The sequence below is a fragment of the Plecotus auritus genome (genome assembly GCF_963455305.1).
Source record: "Plecotus auritus genome assembly, chromosome: 12".
Taxonomy (NCBI): domain Eukaryota; kingdom Metazoa; phylum Chordata; class Mammalia; order Chiroptera; family Vespertilionidae; genus Plecotus; species Plecotus auritus.
The window spans coordinates 8,675,003-8,702,129 of record NC_137778.1 but is presented as its reverse complement, the minus strand read 5'-3'; the positions used below and the strand labels follow the sequence as shown (position 1 = coordinate 8,702,129).

Genomic DNA, 27,127 nt, shown 5'->3' with positions numbered 1-27,127 from the left:
CAACATGGTGACTGTACTAAATGCCACTGACTTGCACACTTTAAAATGGTTAAAATGGTAAGTTTGTGTATTTTACTACAAAAAAGGGGGGGGCGCAGAATTCCCATGCTAATGTCTGGCAGGAGCGTGGCATGCGGAGGGCAGCGGTGCAGCCCTGGCAGGGAGCGCTCGCAGGCAGCAGTGCTGGGACCCCCACAGGTAGGCGTAAGGGTGGTGCGGGGACAATGGCCTGCACACCAGGGACAACCAGCCGTGTGCCTGGCCCTCCCCACAGCAAAACTATCAAACTCACAATAAACGCTTTTCAGTGAGGACTCAACAGAGCGCGTGTGGAAAAGCGTCCCCCGTGGGGAGAAGGGGGGACACTGCGGGAGATAAACCCAGAGGATGACGTTTCTGACACGGTTGGGTTCCCTATCGACTCTAATCTCTGCCTGCAGCGGCGGGGCCATCTGACTAGGGCATCTCTGCTTTCTCTCCGGGCCATCAAGGCCCGAGCTGTGGGCTGAGGAGGGGGCGGGGCAGGAGCTGTCCCTGCTCTGGAGTCAGGCTCTTTCACCAGCAGCTGCTTGTCATGAGGGCAGCCCAGGCCATGCTCCTCTGCAGGACACCCCTCCCTTCCCGCTCAGCCCTGTGGGGCTCACAGCTGCTCCCAGGCCCATCTGCACACCCAGCTCCAGCTCCATCAGGAAACTCACACCAGCCAGGCAGCTGAGGCTAGTCGCCAAGCCCCAGCCCCCTGGGCAGCCTCCAGCTTAGGGGTATGTTGTCTTAATCTTTGTGCATGAGGGTTTACAAATTCAGAGAACAGACCAGACCCTTAGCAGCGATTACAAGACTAATAACATTAAGTCTTAAATGGTTATGAGAGACCCAGATCCCTTATTCATTGTGACAGCCAGTGAACCAGGGGAGCAGTGAATTGTAATGTGTATGAAAAAATAACTTCAGAAATTCAACGGTCTCAATGGGTGAGGCTCGGAGCAGCTTTCAGACGAAGACCCAGCTTCTGGGAAAGTCTGAGAGGTCCACGTGGGAGCCTGCGTGGCGTGAGGGGTGATTCCGAGGCCCTGTGCAGACTCCCTTCTGTTCCCTGCGCTCCACAGCACAGATAGTTACTGGGTCCCTCTATGCTGCCCCATGAGCATACAGCAGGCTGAGGGTCACAGACGTTCTGCTAGCTGCACGCTCCTGGCATTTTCCTGTCCAGCAAGGCCGGGAGGAAGGAATGAAGGACCACTGCCGTCGCCGATGATGGGCAGCGCCAGGGATGGGCAGTGCCGAGATGACTCACCAGGGGACTGAGGCAGGGGACGGCCCTCCCAGCTGCCCTGCTAGAGCAGACCTCTCCCAGGACGAAGGCACCTAACCGCGAGTGTGGTCAGAAGACAATGCATCCGACTTGGGAGAAGATGTTGCGAGACGGGCTGTGAGAAACAGCAGCACCTGGAAAGCCAATGAGATGACTCCAGAGGGTCTTTCCAAAAAAATACAAGTCAGGCTATGACCCTGGTCATCTTCCCGGGGTCACGCAGGGGTGGGGAAGGGGCTGCTACGGCTGTTGTGAGCCCCACACTGAAAGCAGGCAGGCAGCTTCCACTCCACAAAAAGGCTCCCCAGACACACAAGAAAAATGAGGGGGCAAGGGAGGGAGGGAGAGAGGAGTGAGTGAGGAGCAGCCGCTCTGAGAGGCGACTGTCAGGCCAACCACTCAGAGCTGGCCTGTTGCCATGACGACGCCCTCCTGCAAGGTATCCAGGAATAAATTATTGATCATGGACACTGCTTCCCGCCTCCCCAAAACCCCCAGTGCCCTCTTTGTTGCCACCATCACTCTCCCTTCCCCCACATGTTCCGTATTTGCCTGAGAGTCACTCTAAAACCAAACAGGAGCCCAGAAGAATCTTCAGGCCCCTCCCCCCACCCCCTCCCAGCGTCTCTGCCTCCCTCGCTGTTGGGCATCCTTGCTGCTCTGTCCACCTGCTAGGGGCTGAACTGAGTTCCGCACAACTCACATCCTGAAGTCCTAACCCCCAGTAACTCAGAATAGCCCTGGATGTGCACTGAATTTTGGCCCTTTCAAGAGGTTATTAAGGTAAAATGAGGTCCTTAGGATGGGCCCAAATCCAATATGACTGGTGTCCTTGTATAGAGAGACACAGACATGTTCAGGGGGAAATCCATGAAGGAACGAAGTCGTGTACATCTATCTGCAACACGGACTCGTGAAGCCCGGGTGCAAGAGGCCAGACGCAAAAGGCCACACGCTATCCGGTTTCTTCAATGTGAAATGTCCAGAACAGGTAAATCCATTCAGAGGGAAAGCAGATTAGCGGTTGCCAGGGAACGGGCCCAGTCTCACATCCTCCCTAGCGCTTATCTTGTGAGTTGAAGATCACCGCTCGCCGTTTCACACGCTGGACCTAGTACAGCAGGGGCTGCCTCTATTCCAAAGCGGTCCTTGAGCCCACCCACCTTGGGCCAGGCGCCTCAGCTGCTTCCAGCGCTGGTCCCTCCATGTCTCACACTGGCGGGTTCCGCCGTCCTCAGCTTTGGTTCTCTTAGGTTGGGGACTGGACCTTGAGAAGCTGGGTGACTGTGTGGTCACCCTGAGCGGAGGCACTGGGGCAGCTACAGCTTTCTGCACAGCCAGTCCCTGCCTTCCCAGCCCCAGGTCTGCTGGCTGGTTTCTGGGCTGTGGGGACCCCATTATGTGGGATCTCAAAGTTCTTGGCTTCACGGCTAAAATGATGTTTTCCGTCTGTTTGGGCACCCCAAGACCACAGCTGGCTTTCAGGGGGCCGACGCAGGTGGTCTATTAGTTTTCTAGAGCTGCCATAACAAAATACCACGGGTTGGGGAGTTAAACGACAGAAGTTTATTTCTCCACAGTTCTGGAGGCTGGAAGGCCAGGGTCAAGGTGCTGTCTGGGTTGGTTTCTTCTGTGGCCTCTCTCCTTGGCTTGTAGAGGGTCATCTCCCTGTGTCTAAAGTGCAACTCATATGAAAAGATGTTCAACCTCACTGGCAATTAGGGAAATGCAAATCAAAACTACAATGAGATACCCCCTCACACCTGTTAGCGTGGCCACTATCAATAAGACAAGCACTAACAAGTGCTGGGGAGGTTGTGGAGAAAAGGGAACCCTCATTCACTGCTGGTGGGAATGTAGACTGGCACAACCGCTATGGAAAGCAGTCTGGGGGTTCTTCAAAAAACTGAGAATAAAGCTACCACACGACCCAGCAATTCCTCTCCTGGGTATATACCCGAAAAAACTCAAAATCATATACTCGCAGATACATGCACCCCTGTGTTCATGCAGCATTATTCACAGAGGCCAAGACATGGCAACAACCGAAGAGTCCTACGATAGAGGACTGGAGAAAGATGTGGTCCATAGACACAATGGACAGCTACTCAGCCAGAGGAAAGGATGAAATATCGCCATGTGCAACAACATACAAGGACCTTGAGAACATGAAGCTAAGTGAAATAAGTCAGACAGAAAAAGCTAAGAACCATATGATTTCCTCATATGTGGGATATAAAACTGAAACTCATGAACAGAAACAGCAGCGTGGTGGTTGCCAGAGGGAAGGGAGTCGGGGGAGGAGGGGGCCCAACATAAGGTGACAGGAGAAGATCTGACTCTGGGTGGGGGGCACACGGTACAACATACAGGTCTTGCAACATAGAGACCCACACCTGAAACCTATGTTTTCATGTTGACCAATGTCACCAATCAATTTAATAAATAAATTTTTTTTTTTTTTTTAAAATTAAGCACATCTGGATCCCTGCTGCTGAGCTGCACGAACGGGCCTGGCCCACCACCCTCCAGGATGCAGCTCCCTGCAGGTGGCGTGGCGGGTCTGGAAGCGTGGCTGTCAGCCCCGTGAGGCCAGGTAGGGCTCGGTGAAAACTGCTTCTCACCAGGGACTCCCCAGGGAACCAAGCGGCTCCTTGCCTGGCCAGGGTTGGGAGGGGACCTGGGAAGCAAAGGTTAGGGCTTCCGGCTAAATACATCCTCTCCTGACGATCCCACCAAGAGAGAGGAACAGAAATGCCAGGTGAGGCAGACCTGTGCTAAGCTGGGACTGTGATTCCTTGAGATTCCTTGATGCCTCAGGCAGGGCAACCAGCCCGGAACAACTCCAAGGGAGTTCACTCCCACTGGACGGCAAAGTAAAGGAATCACTTGTCCTAGGAAGGCAGCAACCAAAGTGTTAATCCCAGCGTGGCACACCCATCCTGTCCAAGGATCCCCTCCTCCTCAAAGTGCAGCGTCTGCTGGGGATCAATAGCCAATGGCTCCCTCACTCGGGTAATTAGGTCAGCTTAGACGAGGATTTCACAGGTCGGAAGGGTGGGGGAGGCAGCCCAACTCACTCTCTCAAGCCAAGCTCCCAGGTGCTCAGCCAGTGCCTCCCCGCGACAGACACTCACCTACTGGGTGAAGTGTTGGCCATAAAATGAAAGGGCCTGGGATAGGGAAAATGGAAGTAGGTGAAGTCACCTGTACAAAACCTCCATCATAGACCCTCTGGATGAGCCCACTGCCCAGGAACAAACAGAAAGGCTGGTGCTGGGAATGGGGAATGGCAATGGAAGGCTGTCCGCGAACAATCTAACTGCCAGAGTCTGCTCATGGCTAAGTGTGGGCGAGAGCCAGTCAGGAAGGCAGAGCCCCTCAGAAGGCGGGCCAGATGCCAATCCACTGCCCTGCAGCCGTCTCTCTGCTGCCCCTCCCCTCCTGAGGGTGGGTTCCCCCGCCAGCATCCATCCAGGAGCGTGTCTAGATGACCCAGTAGCTGGCAGGTATGTCCTGAGAAGCCACTGAGAATCATTCACCCCCCTCACCAGGGACTGCCTTCTCACTCTCTAAGTGGGCACGGCTAGAGCATCATAGATTTCCCCAAGTTGTCAGTGAGATACGGAGGGGCTGGCACGGGTTCCCCACGATGCCAGGAGGTACAGGCCATGTGAGAAGCTGTGTTCAGGACACACACATACACAGCAAGCGACTCTCCCAGACAGGGCCAGGACACAAAGGACTGGCTCAGGGTTATAAATCTCTGCTTTCGTTGGGTTCACTTTAACTGCACCCCAAAATAGTATGGGAGCCAGTTACTGAACCCTGGTATAGAGATATGCAGAAAGAAGGCTCTAGGAGGCCAGTCAAGTCTAAATGGGGTATACGGCTCACACACACACACACACACACACACACACACACACACACGCACACGCACACGCGCACACACACACAGAATAACCAAAGTTGAAAAGGATTAACATATAAAAATACCAGTTAATGTGATTATGGGGAACTAAAAGCAATCTCCATGATCTGTAGGACAGCTTATTTCTGAGCCTGAACACGCTCTAGGCCACTCACTTCTAATATGGACTCCAAGTATATTAAAGCATTTGTTTTCAGCCTCAACAGAAGAAAAACTAGGAGGATAATCAGTGTGAAAAGGGCATGCAGTAGATCACTCCTAAACCACAGGCAGATTATCTGGGGCTCATGCTTGCCGTGGCACTGCTCCATCTGTTAATGTGGTCAGAAAAGCAGCAAGCCAGGGCAGGAGGAAGTGGCGTGCAAACAGAGGTTTGGGGCTAGGTGAGGCCACAGGTGTGTCATCAGCACCCCTTTCAAAGGCTGCTGCTCCCTCCCCCGAAACATGGAACTGAAATTCGGAAGCCACTGAAGACACAGCAGCCAGCTCACCCAGGTGAGGCATGCCCAGGAGTGAGAGCCCCAGGTGCCACAGCAGTGCTACCCGGAGTCCCCAGCCCAGGCCCTGAGCTCATCCATCCACGGACCCACCCTCAGCAGAGACAATTTTTAGCTGCTGGAGAAGGAGGGGAGATAGTACTATCGATGTGGCTGCCCTTGTTTCTGAGCCCCACCGCCAGGATCCAGCTGTGGAGGCCAACAGAGCAGCTATCATCCCAGGCCTGGGGTCAACTGGCCTCTGCTTGGCCACCTAAGACCCAGAACTCACTCCTCACAAGGCTTCTCACTCCACTTTCTATTGGGGGCAGCTCTAATAGAATCCAGTGATGTCTAATGTCCCTTCCAACTCTACGATCCAATGATTTTTTTAAGTTACTTTTAAAAAATATATATGTTTTTATTGATTTTTTTTTTTTAGAGGGAGGAAAGTAGAGGGAGAGGGAGAGAAGAAGAGAGAGAGAGAGAGGAACATCAATATGAGAGAGAAACATCAACCGGTTGCCTCCCGTATGTCCCCTGACTGGGGATAGAACCCGCAACCTCAGTATATGACCTGACTGGGAATCAAACCCTCAACTTTTTGGTGAATGGGATGATACTCCAACTAACTGAGCCACCCAGCCAGGGCAATAATACAATCTTTAATAGTGGTTATTACATGCATAAATTCAACTCCCCCCATTTAACAAGTGGTACACACTGTCCAATTTAGTTCAGATTAACGAGACAAAGAAAGTATGATTTACTGACACACTTTTACATGTCATGTATCATGTCGGGCTTGAGGATCAAATTACATTATTACCATTTCACCACATGTCAAAGTATAAAAAGAGTCAGAAGCTGCTCTCACAACCTCAAGTTGGAAATTCTTATCTTCGGTGCTTTGTGAATTTAAAATTCTGTTTCTAAAAGAGGGAAGCTTTCAGATGGATGTATATGCACTTCTCTTAGGCGTGGACAGTGTTTACTCCCAGCGAAGGAAAACCCACTTGGATATAACTGTCACTTCTCTTGAGTACCAGAAACATCTTGAATTGCTATATAAAAATTCTGGTCAAATGAATACAACCCGGTAACCATCATCGTCAGGCAAATTTGTAGAATTATTATTATTATTACTGTTGTGTTCCTCACTAACTCTACCATATGGTCCCTGTCTCCACTTATGATTCATTACGAATAAACTAAACAATAGATGACTAAGAAACACAAGTTAGAACTGTGAGGGGAACCCCCTGCAGTCAGCAGTGTGCAGCAGACAACATCCCCCCATCTCCTCGGACTCCGCACACTGCACACCAGGACAGCACCAATCTGCTTCCTATTCAGGAGGGAAAATGGAATAAAGGTATTGATGATGGGTTAAAACCAGAGGTTTAGAATCACAGGCTGGGAAAGGAGTCTTGTTCAACAATCGACGGCCTCAGTGAATTTTCTAACGAAGAAACTTAGGTCTACAGAAGAGAAGGATTTAGCTGAGGTCACCGGGTAGGTCAGAGGAGAGCAGGAACTGGCATCCCTTCTCCTGACCGAGTCCTCTCTCTCACTGTGCGCCCGGCAGTGCTAAGCTTGCTCCAGAGCCCACTGGACAGTACAGCAGGGTCAAGAGGTCAGACAGGAAGCGGTGGGAAATAGCTGCCACCCAATCAGACTTTGTTGTGTCTGCCCAGTTACCCAGCACAGAGCCAGGCACAGCTCTTTGCCCACAGGAGGTCCTTGGTAAATGTTTCTTGGATGAAATTGCAGCAGGGTCAGAATTGACACTCCTGGCAGCTCCGACAGTTCCCAACCCAGCCTGAAGAAGGAAATGATGTTGACCTTGATGATGATGGCATGGGTGAACACCTGCAGCATCTCAGCACCAAGCACTCTTCTGAGCACTTCACATAACGTAATTCAATACCCAGCAGAAGCCGATCAAGGCAGGGAACTCCAGATACAAATGGTTTGAGGCCAAGCCCAAGAACGGGGCCACATACGTCCCGCCTCTTTGGGCTCTCACTCTTTTTCAAAAATATATTTTTATTGTCTTCAGAGAGGAAGGGAGAGGGAGAGAGAGAGAGAAACATCCATGATGAGAGAGAATAATTGATCGGCTGCCTCCTGCACGCCCCACACTGGGGATCGAGCCTGCAACCCGGGCATGTGCCCTGACCAGGACTTGAACTGTGACCTCCTGGATCGTAGGTCAGTGCTCAAGCACTGAGCCAGGACGGCCGGGCCTGTCCCCAAGCGCTCCAGGACTCTCGTCCCAACCTGTAAACCTGACTTTTGTATTTTGAACAATGCAGGCTGTTCAATAAATAATGGCCTGCCAGTGTCATCGCTGATTATCTGACTTCTTAACAGCTGGGGCAAAAGTGATCGTGTTTCTAAGCTGCAGATGAACATCAGAGGCCAGGCATACCGGGACGGCGCCGAAACATCCTGACGAGGGTCCTGACGAGGCCACAGACCCTCCACGACCCCGTCCCTGTCCTCTCAGTCCTCAAAGCCAGTTTCTAGCAACAATTCTCAAATCAGATAAGGGTAACTAAAAACACACACATCAAATCTTAATAGTTATTACCAAATGTTCAGGGGGTTCTGCGTGTATTTTTTCAAAACTTGTAACTTCTACGTTTATTACCAGAAAACCAATGTTTAAGAAATGAAAAGTATGGATTTGTATACTTTACTGTATGTTTTACTTTCATAAAATGTACAAAAGAAGTAATGACAAAGGGACTGAATGGCATCCACTCCTGCTAAGAGGTTGTGCCAGGTCCTGGGCAGAGGAGGGATGAGAGGGGGAGGGGGAACCCCAGGCTTTCATTAGGGTTCTGAGCCCCTCTGAGTCTCAGTGTGTCCCTCTGAGAAATGGGAAATCATCGCTGCTTCCAGTGGGTTAATGGGAAGACAAAGGCAGAGGCAGGGGTGAGTCCCCTGGACCCCACACTGCCCTCCACCTGCCTCTGTATTCACGTTATCAGAGCTCTGACTAGTGCAAGTGAGTCCCTCTGCCCTGGGTCTTGCGAGTTCCACCGCAGAAGGAGACAGGCAACCCTGGTAACTGCCACCACCACCCCTCACTCCCCAGGCTTACCGCTCCCAGGGAAGGTGGCCTGCCTTCAGAGGGAGATGGAGGTACATGCCACACTGGGCCAGGGAAGAGCCACTCATATCTACTGGAATTTTCTGGTTTATAGAATATTTTGGAGAGAAAAGGTAGAAGGGGATGGGGAGTGGCAGGAGGGAGTCCCATCCTCTACAACCTCTGACTTCCCAAGCACGCCAGTGGCAGTGGGGACATAAAGGAAAAGAGGCTGGTGGACTTTGGGGGAAAGATCCAGTTGGGACCCTCCACTGCCTGGGTAGCCCACAGCGAGTCAGTTGCCTGGTGGTAAAAGAGAATTAGGCCCGGCCCTCCTTCCTCCCTCCTGTCTCACGCTGGCATCTTGGGTAGGTGGGTGGAGGGTGTGGCAGCAAAGGCATTCTACACACAGAGAACCTGGCCACCAACTGGATGCTGGGTCTACTCCTGGCTGGGCCTTTCGCTGCTGCACAGCTCTGAGCGAGGCCCTTTCTCAGGCTTCATTTTCTCTGTGCAAATGAGGGACTCAACATGGCCACACCCAGTCTCCCAAGTTCAGACTTCTAAGAATCCCATGAGATGCTAAGGGCTTCCGTGTAGCCGGTCAGAGTGGTACTTGTTCTCACTCAAGTGGGAGGACACGGGCTGGAGGCTGGGTTACAGTGCACTCCGTGGCTGGGAGGAAGGATCTGCACAGCATCCAGGACAGCACAAGGGAAAGAGCTCAACCTGACGGAATGGGACTGGGATCAGAAGGGTCTGAATCCAAGCCCCAACTGCATAGCTACCAGCTGAGAGACTTCAGGAAAAAGCAATCAAGTCCCCATGCTTCACTTCCCTGTAAAACAGGGCCACTGAAAATACATCCTATATGGACAGGGGAGTGAGACCACGCTAAAAGCCCTTAGCATGTTTCCCAGCACATACTAAGCTCTGACTATCTATTAGCTGCCATTGTTCTAACCTTACTCTTCTTCTTACTGCTGCTGCTGTTGCTATGACAATAACCAGGGATCAGGGAAGATGCGGGCCATGCACACCTAGAGCTCCTGACCACAGCACACCTCCTGCCCTCCCACACTGGTGGCCAGGCTGACAACCATGGTCATTTACTAGTACACACATCTGCAAGAAGACAACAGGGGCTCCCAAAAGACAGCCACATCTGTCTGGAGTCCTCTCAACCCAGAACCAGTCCCATTGACAAGAAGGTCTCCTACAACTTCAGGCAGTTTATACAATCCCATCCCCTCTCCCTTCTTCTCCTCTTCTCCCCTTCCTTCCCCTCCCCTCCCCTATTCTCCTCCTCCTCCCCTTCTCCTTCTCCTCCTCCCCTTCCCCTCCTCCTCCTTGCCCTTCTTCCTCTCTCTCTCTCTCTCTCTCTCTCTCTCTCTCTCTCTCTCTCTCTCTTTCTCTCCCTCGCACACACAGCCAGCAGTCTTCCATTGGGACCATGGAGAATTCTAGGGCTGACTGGGGCAAAGGTTGAGCAGGTGCCAGCTGCCCAGCTGCAGCTGAATATAGGGCTCAGAGCAGCCTACATAAAACAAAAAATGAACAAGCAAGCTAGCCAGCAGCCACACAGCCAGCGGCAATGCAGGAAGACAATGAGCTCTTCCCAGGCCTGGCTACCAAGTCCTGTCCATGGCTGTTGAGACCAGGACTTGAAACCCTGCCAGGGCTAGGGGTCGTGCAGTGATGGTCACATGGTGTTCTGGGCCAGAGCTACTTGCACTGGAAGATTGGGTAGATTGCTCTCCATCCCCCACCTAGGATTCCAGGGCTGACGTATGCTAGACACCAGCTGATACCTGAGTCACAGCAACCCAGGAGGGAGCTACACCAGGAATCCATGACCAAGAGTAAGGAGGTAGATGCTCAACTCGGCTGCACCCTGATTCATGCTGCCTCCTCAACTGGCCACCTAGCTCTCTGCTTCGGTGTCCCCACCTCTACAGTGGAAATGATACATTGGCTCCATGCATTAACTCAGTGTGGCCAGAGGTATGCTAAGGATACAATTATTTATTTATTTTTTATTTTAAAAAATGTTTTTATTGACTTCAGAGCGAGGAAGGAAGAAGAGAGAGATAGAAACATCAATGATGAGAGAGAATCATTGTTATCAGTTGCCTCCTGCACACCTCCTACTGGGGACTGAGCCCGCAACCCGGACATGTGCCTTTGACTGGAATCGAACTTGGGACCCTTCAGTCCATAGGCCGATGCTCTGTCCATAGAGCCAACCCAGCTAGGGCATATTTATTTATTTATTTATTTATTTATTTATTTATTAAACAAATAATAAATATGACTTTTTATTTTAAAAAATACTTTTATGAATTTCAGAGAGGAAGGGATAGGGAGAGAGGAATAGAACATCAATGTTGAGAGAGAATCATGCCCATGCTGGGGATTGAGTCCCCAACCAGGGCATATGGCCTGACCGGGAGTCAAATCATGACCTCCTGGTTCCACTGAGCCACACCGGCTGGGCCTGATAAGGATACAGTTAGATCAGGGAAGCAAGACAAGGGGACCAAAGTTGCTTATTATGAGAAAAGGACTCTCATTCCTTGGTCTGAGATGTCCATCTCACTTCTCCCTCTGTGTTGTTGACTGCCCTTCTTGTGTTGGTTTCCTCACCCTCAGAAAGGTCATCCCTCTTCCCCAGCATCCTTTTCCCCCATGGGTGCCACCAGCATGAGATTAGGAAATTAGCGCATGAGGACAACCGGATTGTCCATTTCTGCTGAAGTCCCTTCTGTTCGCTTTGGAGACCCTTCCTAGGGAGCCTGTTAGGAGCCCAGAACAAGGAAGAGCGCCATTGGTCAACGTTCCACGTCAATCCCCTGCATAAAGTCTTTCTAGGATGTCACAGATGAAAACATACTCTCTCCTAAACTCCAAGAGCTCTGTGATCTACACATACACCTGCATGTATCCTGCACTGCTTTGTGCCGTCAGCTGTCTTGACCACACGTGGATACCTGGTATGCTTCCTCAATTAGCGTGCGAGGTATCTGAGGACAAAATTGCTTCTTGTCCACTGTAATTCTCACAGTACTTAGCACACGACTGAGCACCTACCTGAGGCCCAAAAATAGTTTATGATTGCTCTCCAAAGTCATTAGGTGTACTTGAACAAGGCAGGGCATGAAGCTGGGATGAGGAAGGCAAGTATCAACAACCACTCACTTTCAAGGGACACTTCCTATGTGCCAGGCACTGTGCAAAGGGGTTCATGTGCATTGTCTCATTGGATCCTGGCGACTCCACGCAAGGCAAGCTTACTATTTAACTCCCTAAGTTCACAGACAAAAATTAGAGGAGATTTACGGCATCTGCCAAAGGTCACTCAACTAGTGAGTGCGCCCAGGCAATCTGATTCCAGGCTCTCGCTTTGAACTACCTTCTACTTCCAAAACCAAATGCATGCACGCCACAGCATGAGCTGAGAAAACAAACCTGGGGAGGGAAGAAAGGGGAGAAACCCGACCATCTAAGACACATGAACGGTCCTAACCAACAGAACATCCTTCAGGACCAGTGAGCAGTCCTTGGCCTGTTTTGGTCTGTCCCCGACGTGTCAGCATCTGGGTAGACCCCAGAGGCCGTCACCAGCCCGCTGAGGAACAAAGCATTCTTGCTCTCAGAAGCCCCAGCTGCAATTTCGTATGGTGCCATCTACGAGCTCCCTCTTCATTTGTCAAGGTTTCAGGAACACCGAAGAACCATACACTATGTTCAGAAAGGGGTTTCCCAGCCTGACTCAGACTGGGGCCAACACCTACCCAGGCCCTGACCCCACTCTTGCACCAGCCTTCCAGAACCATCTAGCAGGGCCCAGTACACAGCATTCATAGTCTTTTGCCACATCTCCCTTAACCTCAGCCTTCCCCTAGACTCCCAACTGTCAGTTCAGCATGACAACCCATTGATGACCCTGCTGCTGAAGGCAGCCAGACAGAGAAGAAAAAGGGTCAGAGACCTCCGGGATTGGGGGAGGGGGGCACCAGCCAAACCCATCCAAGTCCCAGGACCCCAGTGGGCTTGCTTCATACTGATTCCTAAAACACTCAGGATGGGCTGTGCTGGGGTTGCCATGGGCCTGAGGGAGTGAAGAGATTAAGCACAAAGACCCCAGACCTCTGCAGTCAGATGGGGTGTTTGCTGGTGTCACTCAGGCGGGTCCAGGGGTGATGGGGCCAAACTGGAAGTCCTTATTCCTATCAGAGGAGCAGCTTGCTGACCACGTAGAACCGGAGACAGGAAACAATTCTCAGAAACAGAAAACCCCAGGGACATTCAAAGAGAAAGACAGAGGGACAAGAGCCAAAATAGAAAACGGGGATTCAGCAGAGACAATACTGAAGCCACACAATGGATAAACCCTCTGTACTTAACATCAAACTCTGAACGCTTCATAAACAATGCTTAAGAAAGTTCTGGATGTTGCAACCCTGGCTCCCACACAGGAAGGCAATGTCCCAGCAGTTTCATGGGAGACAGAAGACAAAATCAGCCAAACCAGAACCCGGCAAGAGGACGAATGTGGACCAGACAGGAGCAGTCAGCCGTGTCTCGTGATGAGCACTAGAAATCCCACGTGAGGCCCCCATGAGCTGGGTGTAGTGCCCGTGTGGCCAGGCTTGCGTTCCTGTCTGCTGAAACGTACGTACTTCTCCTTCTCCGTGAGGACTCGGTGAGTCTCAGCTCATCGCCGATAAGGCCCGGAGTGAAAGAAGTCTTCCAGGTACAGACAGATAAGCACCTGGACTGGCTGGGTCCCCCCTGTAACTGGTCAGACCATGCAAATCCGCCCTCCCCTCTCTTTTACTGACCAGCTTAGTCAGGCTGACTTCTGCCAGAACGTGCCCTTGCAATGCGGCTGCATTGCTGGCGCTGGCGAGGGGGCAGGAGGGCCGCCAACATTGGGCCCCCCTCTCAGTGCTAAACGTATGGGAGGAGAGGGTCCCGCTCCAGGTGGGAGCACAGCCAGGAAAATATTCTGTTGACATCCATCTGGACGAGGGGAGGCTTGTGGCTCTGTCCCCTTTCATGCTCCCATTTCCTTTTCACACCAAGTGAAAAGTAAGCCTATGTAGGCAAGACGAACAAGAGCTGGGTTCAGTGTCTCTGTCGGCAGAGGGGGCCGCGAGGGCAGGTGGCGACTCTTCTATGAGGAGGGTGTCCCAGCCTCAGCCTTGGGGACAGAGGCCTTACAGAGCGGTATCGCCAAGACTCAGAGAGCTGGGGTGCCATGAGACCCTGACATTCCTATGGCAGCCTGGAGTGTCCGTGATGCCCAGACTCTTCTGTCACCCTTCAATACAAGTGACTCGCAGACCACGAAGCTTCTCAAACACAGGTGCCATCAGCCCGTGTGGGAGCCCAGACTTGGGAATCAGATCCAATCCCAGCTCTGCCACTTAAAGCTGAGCCACTTGGGCAAGTTGGTTCCCATTCTGAGCCCCCATTTTCTCAGTGTCATGAGAATAACATCCAACCCAAGGGTTGAGATGAATCCGTGGGATGACAAAGCCAAGCATCCAGCACAGTCCCTGATACATAGTAGGTGTCCAGTCAACGGCACCCTGAGCGCCTTGTTCTGGAGACCGAGGCACGTGGTGGGGCAGACCTGGGAGGTCAGTTAGAACAAGGGTTAGAGGACTGACAGCTACGGCTTACTTGGCCCTGCCAGTTTTCAAGTGAATTCTTAGGTGACTGCTTATTTGTACAGCAGCAGCGCCGACAGAGCCCTTTGTCCTGTGTTATTCTTACTTAAATAGCCCTGTTGGGTAGGCATGATGATCTCCATTTTACCCCTGAGAAAAACCAAGTCTAAGGAAGATGAAATAACTCACTCTTTAGATCCCTATCCTTCTGGTCTTCAGCTCCCCACTCCAGGGCCCTTTCGGCCACCCACCCTGGAATAACCATCACTGAATACGTATCTCCTGGAAGTTTACCAGGTTCCAGGCACTGGAAGCCCCTCTGGTCTGTTCCAAGCCAGCCTCCTTCTTTGGTCCCACGTGGCTGATGGTACATCCACAGGACACAGCCCTGGGCATCACGCTGTCACCCGCGGAGTGAACCACCACATGCTGACCCAGAACTACTAAGGGCCAGCACTAGTCATGTGACAGGAGACATTCTCTGCCCTCCAGGCCCTTACAGTCTCTTGGGGAAAGGAAGGTAAAGCCGGCGGAAACATCAGAGGGAGGAGGAAAACCATCCAGGGTGTGGGTGCTTCTCAGCCTGGCTGTGGATCAGAACCACCTGCAGAGCCTTCCCCGCATCCCCCCAACTCTCGGAGATGGTGGTTTACGTAGGGTAGAGTGGGTCCCACCAACAGAACATTTTTTTTCAATCTTCACCCAAGGATACTTTCTTCATTGATTTCAGGGAAGCGGGGGAGGAGAGAGGGAAATATCAACATGAGAGACACATCGATTGGTTGCCTCCCGAAGGCACCCCGACTGGGGCTGGGAAACCTGCAACCGAGGTATGTGCCCTTGACCAGGAATCGAACTGCGACCCTTTGGTCCACAGGCCAATGCTCTAACCACTGAGCAAACCAGCCAGAGCCCAGTACCAGAACATTTTAAAATCTCCCCAGGTTGGGCTAGCACAGTGGTCAGCAAACTCATTCGTCAACAGAGCCAAATATCAACGGTACAACGATTGAAATTTCTTTTGAGGGCCAAATTTTTTAAACTTAAACTTCTTCTAACACCACTTCTTCAAAATAGACTTGTCCAGGCCGTGGTATTTTGTGGAAGAGCCACACTCAAGGGGCCAAAGAGCCGCATGTGGCTCGCGAGCCGCAGTTTGCCGACCACAGGGCTAGCATATTACCAGGTTGAAAACCCATGTGGCATTACCTGGCAGGCTGTCAAAAATGCAGAACCCCAGGCCCTATCCAGACCTCCTGACTCTGCATCTGCACTTCAACAAGAACCCAGGTGACTCAAGTGCAGGAGGATGGAAAAGGCCAGGCTCCTCCCTACAAGTCCGCCAGAGAAGTCCCTCCCCAGCCCCAGTTGGGAGACGCAGCCCATCTGCTCCCTGCCAGGCAGCGTCCATCCCCCAGCAGAGCAGGGGGCTCAGGTGACTTGTGGGAGCCATGCTCCCACACGGTGCCTCCCATCTCCTCCAGAGCAGCACCTGGGCCTGCATCACAGGGCTCCATGCACAAGAACTGCTGGAGTCCCAACAAGCCCCTTCTGCAACCAGGCTACGCCTTGTCACCATGTAAGTGATAAGAAGAAAAGGGAGCTTCTTTCCCTTCCACACAGTTCTCTCCCCTGGACCCCTTCCCCTCCCCTCCCCCTCTCCCAGAGCTCAGGACAGTAGGGCCTCAGCACAGCCCCAGTGCAGCAGCGAGCTGCCTGCCCCACCATAAAGGCGGTACTGTCCCTGCAGGCACGGAGGTGGCTGGTACCAGCTAAGCCTCATGAAGCAGGGAATCCTCAAGAGAAGCCCAGACAGAGACACACACATAATCTGGCCTCTCAATCACGCTGCACCCCACCCCCAGCTCCGTATCCTGGCTACCACGTCTTTGTTTCTGTCATTTGTGTATGTGTGTGTGTCATTTTTCACACACGCCTGCCTTTGCTCTCTCCCAGTAGACTGAGAACAAGCATCCTTGGCTCCTCCTTTGTCACTGTCCACAGTCCCAAGTACAGAGACTCACACCAGCAGGGGTTCGATAAATGTTATTTGTATGCACGTGCACACACTTCCCGGGAGTCAAGGCCATAGCTCCAGGCTCACAAAGGGCTGCTCGCAAGCAGGTGTTTATAAAGGATTACTATCAGCATGCTGAGATTCTGTAGGAGGAAACAATAAAACTATAAGGCATGGCTACAAAAAGCATGCACTCGGGTTTAGGAAATCAGACTTACACAGGGCAAGCCTTAGACAGAGACCCAGGAAAGCCGGCATGTTTGTGATAAGGTTAGGCAGGCCTACGGGCACTGGCATGTGCCAACACAATGGACGCTCCCCTCCAGTCTCCCTACAGGCTATTATTACTTACTTATTGATGGGTATTTAACGCATTTTCCCTCTGGCACCTCTACTACTCACCCATTCCCCCGTCCTGAGCCATATCCACTACACCAAGTAAACAGGACATAGAGATGCCTGGGGTTAGATAGAGATGCCAGGACCAGGAATTTCTCCCTGCTGGATGCCCACCCGACTCAGCAGCACATCATCTGTGCGCCACTTCGCCCTGAGCAAACTTCCTGGGCCATACACACTGCATTGCTTGCCCATTCAAGGCTCCAGCATGTCTTGGATCAGGTCCTGGTACCCCAGCCAGAATTCAAGGGGCCTGCTCTGCACCATTGGAAAGAAAACTTCGGTGCGTTTTCACTCTGACAAGAAGAAAGTTCGGGCAAAACGCACAGCCGCAGGCAGATCTCCGGTTCACATTCGGCACGGGGCTTTCTCCAGCAAAGTTCAAACTTACCCTCATTCAAAAGCCCACTTTCCTCTACATCACAGGCGTGTAGTTGTGAAGGGCCAGAGGCCAGGGGCAACGTTCTGACTGTAAAGCTGTGTGGTGCAATACAGCAGCCACTAGTCGCCTATGGCTGTTTAAATTAGATTAAAGTTAAATAGAAATTCCGTTCTGAGTCACGTTAGCTGCTTGTCACGCGCTCGGCAGCCACATGTGGCTGGGGCTGCCTTGTGGGACAGCACGAATGCAGAACATTTCTGCTGGATGGCACTGGTATTGAACATTTAGGCGTTTCATTTGACGGAATGAGTAGGGTCTGCCGGGAACTTCTGTTCCTCTCTCTGAGTTTGCTGGAGAGGTTATAGGAATACTAAATGTTGGGTAGGAGTGCATTTTTCACAGTGAAAGAACGCATGTGCTAAGATTCTCATGCATAGAAAGACTCTAACAAAACTTACGGGGCTACAGATCGGGTCATTTTAGCATGTACATGTGCACACACATGGTCTCTCCCTCTTAAGAAGGCATTTATCAGTTCCCAGCCCACACTTTTGCTTTCATCACGAGGAGTGTGAAGTCAGATGCTCTAAACCAGTTTACAGCCAGAAGGTGCACATGCAACCTAGTCCTGGACACACGTGTTTTCTGATCCTTTTGGGTGGTTCTAAGCATTCCCTGGCTTTACCTTTGAGCCTGGCATTATTGGGGGGGGAAATCTTTCAGAGGGCATGTCAGCACCCTGGACAGCGACAAGCTCCCTGCCAGTGCCCAAGAGCAAGTCCCTGCACTCCCCTTTCCCCAAAACACCCCTGCAGAAGCAAGAGCAAGCTCAGCTAAGAAGCTTTAAGGGCTCCTCACCAACCCTAAGAAAAAGACCAACTCCTCAGTCATTCTCTTCCGCCGGCCCCTGCCAGTCCCTCCAGCCACACCTTCCACTGCTCCAGACTGGCCAATTCACTGATCACACCTTCCCTCCTCTACATCTTTGATTATGCTCCCTACCCCACCAGAAAGCCCATCTCCTTACCATTACCTATTCAAATCCTACCCATTCCTAGAGACCCAACCCAGCCCCTGTTTCTTTTCTAAATCTTCCCAAAGGACTTTACATTGATTTCCTCTCTTCTCTGCCATCGCAAAGCACTTCTAGTTTAATCATGCTTTAGGGAACTTCATTACATAACGTCTTGTCCAATTACTAGGTTCAGACGTAATTTTTTTAAGTTCCAGTATGTGGAAGAACTCGCTCTGTCACCACTAGCCATGCAGCCACCCTTCTGAGTCTGTTACTTGATCAGGAAAATAATGATCTTGGACTAAATCACCTCTAACTTGCTAGGAGTCGAGAATTCTCTCAAAACAAGTTGCCACCTAGGCGTGTGCTGTGCACAGAGTAGAAGCTTCAAAGACGAACTGCAGACACAACAAGCCTTATGTAAAAATGCCCCCAGGGCTGGGGTCAGCAGAACCCTGGGTGAGCTCCCAACATGAGTCAGAAAGGCTTCAATTCTTCTCAGTGTGTGATGACGCTCGGATAGCGATCCAGTTTCTGTCCTCGCCTACAGCAGCATAGGAAAATTGCCTGTGGCCTCTGAGGCATTTCCTTCATAAAGAGCATGTCACCTCCAGCATGTGGAAAAACACCACACAATGGATACTGTAACCGTGGCTTTATAACAATGTCTCTCAGACAAACACACATGAATAGGGCAATCAACACTTGACAGCAGTGGACTGACTGCACCATTCATTATGCATAAGCCCACAGACTGTGGAAAATAACGAAAAGCAGAAACTTTGGTAGTCCCCCAAAATAAAATTCCGGCGCGTCTCCCAAGTCAAGCAGTTCTGAGGCAAAGGGATCACTGACTTAACATTTCAGCTCAATATTATACTTCTTGTCGAAATGGTAGTTATAATGCCTCCCCATGTTTAAAACCCTATTCTCAAAGCATTCAGCTTATGAATATAGACACAAAAATTAAGGCCCAGAAAGGTTTAATAACTTTTGTATTACAGATAAAGATCAGACTGGAACCAGAGTCTAGTGGGAATGATTTTGCTAACACCGGCAGCGCACACACAGAGACCTATGCACACACGCATGCACAGAAAGCACTCAGGGAACTCTCAGCAATATGAAGGATGCGTGATGAAACTCGCGGACCCCGGAGCTGGAAGACTCCACTGAATACTTGCACAAAATGCGACTGCCAAAGCAAACTGGCCACCATTGGTGAAGAAGGAGGGACTTCTCATCACTGGGGAAAGTCCTTGGAATTGTTCTGCCAGCCATTCACTCTCATCCCAGAAAGTCACAAGATCTGAGAACAAAACTTAGCAACTGGTCAACCCACCCCAGGTGGCCTGAACTGGATCCAGGAGAGTGAGCTCAGCATGAAGGCCAGAACCATCCAGTCGTAGGCCCTTCACCAAGCTGGCCATCCTAAGTGCTCAAAAAAGGAAAGCAGGGAGACCCCAAGACAGCCAGGGTAGAAGAGTACAGACTCCAGTGCCCAGGTTCCTGTATGATTATGCCTGATTATACTGCTCCAGACATACCCGCACCACTGAGTTACATGCACCCACGCCATATATTTAGTCATCATGATTCAGAGATACCCTGTGCAGTCCTGCCTTTGCATCTGCTCTTCCCTCAGCCATTCTGATTATTAAATCTATATTATTATCATCTACACTAATAAAAGAGGAACATGCTAATTGACCGTACCTTCGTGATGCCCACCAGCCAATTAGGAGTATGCAAATTAACCCAACAAAGATGGTGGGTTAATTTGCATATGCAGGCGCTGAGCGGCCGGGGGCGTTCCGCATCACCCCAGCCGCTTGGGGCCTCTGGGCAGCGTGGGAAGGTGGAAAGGGGGCTCTGGCTGGAGCGAAGGCAGTGCTGGCAGCCAGGGGAAGGAAGGCCCATTCTTGCATGAATCTTCGTGCATCGGGCCTCTAGTTATTATTAATTATTATTACTTAATCTTCAAGTCTTCAAGTCTCAGACCTACCTCAAGTGCTTTCTCTTGCAAGAGGCTTTTCAAGATCACCCAAGCCCAACATAGTATCGTATCCACCTTCTAGCATTTACTGTCTAGAATTGCAAATGTTTCTTATATTTGAACATATGTCTCTTCTCTCATAGCCTCCACATTGTTCCAGACAATACCCTTGACCCACACAGCAGGTGCTCAGTAAGTGCTTGGTGGTGGTGATGGGAATAAGACCTTGTCCAGAGGGTCACTGCCACCCGAGGGCAGAACTAGGTCTGAAGCTAAGAGCATGGGCTGGGCGGGACAGGCAGAAACAGCCCCAGGACAGCTGACACAGCCTTCTTCCAACTCCGGTGCCAGGTTTCTTCATCCTGGGACTAAGCTGGAAATCCTCCCTTCCTACCCTGAGCTGCTGATCCCAGGCTGTTTATCCCCTTCACTCTGTTTATTGTGATCCTGGTAAGAGGTTCAGAAGCCCTCCAAGCCCTTCTCTAATTAAATTCATTAGAACAGATTGGGGCTTTCCTTCTGCATCTCAGAAAAATTAACAACACGATTAGCATCATAATGATGGGGAGAGGGGCTGGCGCAGCCAGGGAGGGGAAGAGTGTGGAGGAGCAGGTGAAGGAGAAAACAGATGCCCAAACAGCTGCTTCCCAGAAAAGGGGAGCTGCAGGAGTGAGAGAGGATGAGAACCACCCCCGGGGATGACCCTACCAGGCCCCAGGCACTCCAACGTTTTCATGGCATGGCATGGCATTTGGGAGAGGAAAGACAGAATGAGAAATTGGTCAATGAAATCAATTCCAGAGACATGGGCTTCTGGGACAAGAGGCTTTCGGCAATCTTTTGGTTTTACAGAGAGAAACACATGTAAGCCCTGTTCATGATGGGGCCGGCGGCAGAACACAGGCCCTCCTGTTTTCATGACGAGCTCTCCTGCAGGAACCTGGGAGAGCAGACAGATAGGGCAGGTCACTTCTTTCCCAGAGAGCCTGCACCCACCAAACTTCTGCTTATGCACCTGGCGAGTTCCCTCCTCTAGAATACCCTCCCCTGGCCTCCCCATCAAAAGCCCACCAGGTCTCCAAGGCTCATTCCCATTCCCACCTCCTCTGTGCACAGAAGCCAGCATTTGACTATTGACTCCCTATTAGGCACTGTGCTGGGATCTTCACGACCGTATCGCATTTAGTCCTTATAGTATTTCTGCAAGGTTCATGTCAATATCCCCGTTTTCCAGAATGGCAAACTACAGCTCCTCCGATTAGTCAGGAGAAGAACCAAAGTTTGAATGTAGTTTGGTCTGACCTCAAAGGTGAGCAGTTTCTACTAAGCCTGACTCCAACAGCCATGCTTAGGAAATGTTACTGCTCAGGGTCTGAAGACTTAATTAGAAACTGTCTTGTATTATCCCAAGAGGTTTCACCTGTTTCTGTCTTCTCTCCCCTATGTGAAAGCATGAACCACATTTCTGTATCCTTCAGAAGGACGTAGTAGGTCTTCAAAAGTGCATGCTAGCTGAGCCCTTCTAACAGCTTTTCTAGAGGGCCCGGTGCAGGTACATAAAGAACATCCTAGTTCTTTATTTTTCTACCAGGGAGGGGAGCTCAGTACAATACATAGGAGAGGAGCTTTGACACCAAACACATATAGGTATAAATTCTAGCTTTGCAACGCACCTGTTCCACATTCTTAAACAAATAACCACCTCTCTGAGTCTGTCCCCTTATCTGTAAAACCAGAATCCTAACACTATTTCTTTACGTAGGGTTAACTCCTATGAAGGTTAAATGAGATGATGTATATAAAGCTCAGAGTAGGGTGCCTAGCATGTAGTAAGCACTCTATAAGGGTAACTGTTGTATTATTCCACTTTAAATTTTCCTGGCTTGCCTCAAGACCTAATAAATGTGGTTCAGGAGGAGGGTGGCTGGCACAATCTGACCAATGCCCCGGGTCAGCAAAGCTGCAGAAGTGCCTACCCAAGCACCCAGCTCAGCCATTAGCTCCCAGCCCTCCCTTGCAGTCCCAAGGACCAGGCCATAGTATCTGGTATCTGCCCTTGCTGCTGGGCCTCCGCCCTAACTGGGCATTTTGAGTAAATGCTCAAAACTTTAACATCAAGCTGCTCTGGCCAGAGCAGAGGTTTATCCGAAGAGCTTACTGCAATCACTCAGCCATGCTCCTCCAATGTCAGGAGCCCACCTAATCTCTGTTATTTGGTATTCTGTATAACACCTGTTATCTTGCACTATATCTTCATTTTCCATCTCTGTATCTCCAACATGACATATTTCAACACCTAGCACTGACCCTGGGATATACCCACAGGCTTGGTACACGCTCATGACATGAACTAAGTTAGGTGTGTGGGGAAGAAGAGGGGTCCTCAGAAGATGAAGCCAGGTGTCTCTACCCTCAGTCCTTCCAGATCAGCTGTGGATGTTCACAGTGACCTCTGCTCAAGTGTCTACTTTCTAAGGATCTCCCCTGCTCACCCACTTCTCTGATGACTCCCACCCGACTGACTGCCCCAGAACTCCAGGACCTTCCACCCACAGAGCTCACGATCTTTCCATTCACCTTGCTTCTGAGCACAGACCTGGGCATGACTTGCTATTTTCCCTTCAGACAGGAGCTTCGAGGGCAGACACTGGCCTCCATCCTCTGACTCACTGACATTCTCAGCACATCCTGACCACTTTCCCCTCAAATGCAAGTGCGTAGGAAACAGGAATGGGCGAGTCAAACAGCTTCAATCCTGTCCCAGAGTTCCCTATGGGTGCTCCCTTCAGGCTGAGGCATCCCTCCCCCTCAAGCCAGGGATCTGGTGACATCTTTCACCTCACCTCCTCCTCCACCCATTCCTCACAGTCCACTTCAGAGCCAGCCCCGGCCTACCACTCAGGATAGCATCACCCCAGCCCCCTCGTAGGTGTGGAGGAGCGGGGGCTAATACCACTGGGGGAAAGGCGCTGCTGTTCAACACCCCTGGCCACCCCTGGCCCGATATTCTCATTCAAGCGTGTCTGTTATTTGTCTGATTACTTGCCTCTTCCATTACACTGGGAGCTCTGAGAGACCAAACCTGGGTTGCTTTTCATCTCTAGGATGCCGCACCCAGCAGAGCAGCACATGGTAGGGGTCAGTGAGTATTTGTTAAAGGAGTACGTTTGGAACTGCCTGAAGTTCCTCTCACCTCCTTCACCCTCCTCCCAAGGCAAACAGACAGAGGTCTGAGTGAACTTCTTTGCCTCTCCCTGTCCGGTTTCCTAAGAATTTCTTTTTCTAAAGACGAAGTGATGATCCTTGTGCCCAGCTCTTGGATGGTCTTGGAGGACAGTGGTGCCAGGGGAAGGAAACGAGTTGCAACCACAGAGTGATGGGAGCCTTGAAAGCCTGTCCCTCAGTCACTGCAGAAATAGGACTCTCTTCTGTGTCTCCGCCCCTCAGATATCCAAAGCCAGAACCACCACCCCCCATATCAGCCACCTCCTCAACGTGTCCCTGAGAGAACCAGCCCCACAAGCCAGCCTCTCAGCCAGCGGGGAGCTCTCCGGAGAGCTGGCTCCTCTTTCTGAGTGCCTCAGAGTATCTCCGTGTAGCCTGCGTGATGTCAAACAAGGCACGTGGGCTGAGAGTCACTTCACAGAATTAGGAAATATGTACACTGTTATCAGAATCCCCCACTTAACCTGAGCTCCAATCAAGCATTTCAGTGGCAGAACCTTAATCCAATCAGCTCTCCAGGATGGCTCCAGGTGATGCCTCCTCCTGGTCCAGGAAATGCCAGGCGAAGCTTCCTGTCCCACCCCCATTCTGATGGGAGGGGCACAGAAGGGCAACAAAGCCGAATGCCCCCTGCCAGGCACTGTCTGAGTCCCGCTCAGAGTTGTGGCCCATGTGCTGAGTCCAACCACTAGATTTGTAAAGTGAGGGAGCCTGGCGGAGAAGGGACAGCAATTTGCTCTTCACCTCCAACTTAAGGCTCCGGGTTTAGCTGAGGTCCCCGAGACAGGAATTGGGCTGCCACTCCCTTTTCATGGGGCAAACAAAATTTGTGGGGCTAAGTGTAAATGTCTCTTTCCTCATATGTGTTATTTTCATTCTCTCTCTCTCTCTCTCTCTCTCTCTCTCTCTCTCTCTCTGTCACACACACACACACACACACACACACACACACACACACTCAGTGAAATCCAAAGACAAGTAGGGGAAATTACTCTCAGAAATGCCAGCTCAGTCAAAATAAAAGGTAGAAAGTACTAGATTCATAGCACCCCCAACTCACCTCCTTCAGTCTTCCTGCAATGCAATTCCACCAGATCCACTGATCCCCAAACCAGGGGGAGGACAGGCCTCTGCCTTCCTTCATCTCTCTGCCCCCCACTCCCACAGCTGGTATGGCCCCTCTCCCCAGGGCCTTCCTCTGTCCACACACATTTTCCCTGGGCTTCTCCCACTTAAGTCTCAAGTTTGTTGGGCTCTGACTGCAAGTCTGCCCGGCTGAAGATTTGAATAAGACCCAGCAGGCTCACCACAGTGCCAAGGGTAGAGAAGACATACCAGGCCCTCATCCCAGGGAGACAGACGGGCAGAAAAAGAGGCACCGTCATCCTCTCCTCCGGACTGAGGGGGTAGGCATCTCCGCCCAACACACACTCACACACACTCTCACGCACACACACACTCTCACGCACACACACACACACACACACACTCACACACACTCTCACACACACTCTCACACACACTCACACACACACTCTCACACACACTCACTCACACACACACACACTCACACACACTTACACACACTCACACACTCACACACACACACTCTCACACTCACTCACACACACACTCACACACTTACACACACTCACACACACTCACACACACACTCACACACACTCACACACACACTCACACACACACTCACACACACACTCACACACACACACACTCACACACACACACTCTCACGCACACATACACACTCACACACACACTCTCACGCACTCACACACACACACACACTCTCACACACACTCACTCACACACACACTCACACACACACACACTCACACACACACACTCACACACACACATACACACACACACACACTCACACACATTCTCACACACACACACACTCACACATACACACTCACATTCACACACACACACACACCACTGCCAAATGCCAAGAAGGAACCAGAAGCAGTGCCTGGCTCAGGCTGGCTGGAGAGGGGCTGCCGTGGGCACCAGTCTGGTGATTCAGCACTCTGCCCACTCTCAGCCCAGCCCATTGGCCACACTCATGACAGCTCCTAAAGCCAAAGTGCTGACTGGGAAGCTGAGGAAGAATCCTTTCTAAAATCCTAAATTCTCCAGCCCCGCATCCCAGGGCCTGGAATAACCCCAGGAAGAGGCGACTCAGCTGTCCTCAAACCCAGCTCTTCCCCACCCCGGTTTCCCCACGCTTAGCACCCCTCCCCCCGTCCCTCTAGGAAACAGACCTGAACAGCTAAGGGGACAGTGACAGGAGAGGCCTACCAACCCCAAGCATCCTTTGCCCCCAAACCATGAACAGGATCAAACATGCCGAAAAGTACCGGGGGCCTGCAGAGCCGGAGGCCTCCCCAAGCAGGGAAGGAGGGCCCAGTGGCAGGTGAAAGGCTCAGTACAAGCCCCGTGGCTCCAGGCATCACCAAGAAGGGCAGGTGGGGAAGGTGATGGAGGGCAGGCCGGATAACACCAAGGAGGAGAGATAAGATGGGGTTCCTTATAGAGACAGTGAGGCAGCTGGGAGAGGCTGGGACAGGTGTGCAGAGGAGACCTGGAGAGGACCGGGAGAGAGCTGGGGAGACAGCACACAGTGATGGGGGATGCGGCAGGGAGGAGAGCAGGGAGGGCAAGGAGAGCGCCTGGTGGACAGGGAAGGAAAGATGGAAGGGATGGGGGTCATACAAAGTGGGATGTGGAAGTAAACAGAGGTATCGGGGCAGGGGCGCGGAGGCAGGGCTCCCAGACACCGGGGCAGAGGAAATGGGAAGGAGGGTGAGGATGCAGGAAGGGGGAAGGGATGTGGCCGATGAGATAGAACGGGTGTGGGGTGTGCAGGGGGTCGGGAGCTGGAAGGGAGTGCGGTGTAGACATGGACAGAACAGGATGGATTCAGAGCAGGTGACGGTGTGGAGAGAAAGGTCGGGATGTGGACGGAGGGGGATGGGGACAAGTTCGGGGATGGAGACGGAAAGGGGAGGGCGGGAAAACTGGGGTAGTCGCTAACTAGGTTTCCATGTTCTCCGTTGCGCCCCAACCCCCATCTTTCCGGTGTCCGAGCTCACCTACCTCCAGGGGCTCCGCTCCGGCCCTGGGCGCAGTCCGCGCGGTCCGCTGCCGGCGCAGCCACTACCCCCGCGTCGCAGCGCCTCTTGCCGCCGCATTAGGGCAGAGACCGGCCCGGGCGCGTCCCCGGGCGCGGCGCGCCCCCGGCACCTTGCGTGCGCGCGCCCGAGCCACTCCCCTCGCGCGCCGAGCGGGACCAGGGCGCGGGAAGAGGAGGGAGGGATGCTCCCGCGCGTCCCCGCCCAGCGCGCCCGGAATGGTTCGCGGAGCCTGGACCAGGAAAAGCCCTTCCTCTCCTCACCCACCCACGGCCTCTCTGCGCACCGGCTTTGAAAATGATCACAAGTAGCGCCCGTTTCGCTGAGCGCCTGCTCATCGCCGCGCCCATGGAGAGCATATGCTGAGGCCCCATCGTATCACGTGTTTGTCCTGTATATGCTCCACCACCATCAGACTGTGGCTTCTTGGGG

The 27,127-nt window shown here is 51.9% G+C and overlaps 1 protein-coding gene across 25 annotated transcripts in view; it reads right to left on the bottom strand.

Moving 5' to 3' along the window:
* Nucleotides 1-26,849, bottom strand: part of NFASC (neurofascin) — a 180,592-nt gene extending 153,743 nt beyond the window's left edge. For 19 of the 25 annotated variants that reach the window (XM_080648729.1, XM_080648756.1, XM_080648759.1 and 16 more), the window contains exon 1: nt 26,661-26,849. The gene's annotated coding sequence lies outside the window, so the exon portion shown is untranslated. Of the gene's footprint in view, nt 1-26,656 lie in introns of all 25 variants that reach the window. The other 6 variants (XM_080648747.1, XM_080648746.1, XM_080648740.1 and 3 more) reach the window with 5 other exon arrangements.
* Between the last annotated feature and the right edge of the window lie 278 nt (nt 26,850-27,127).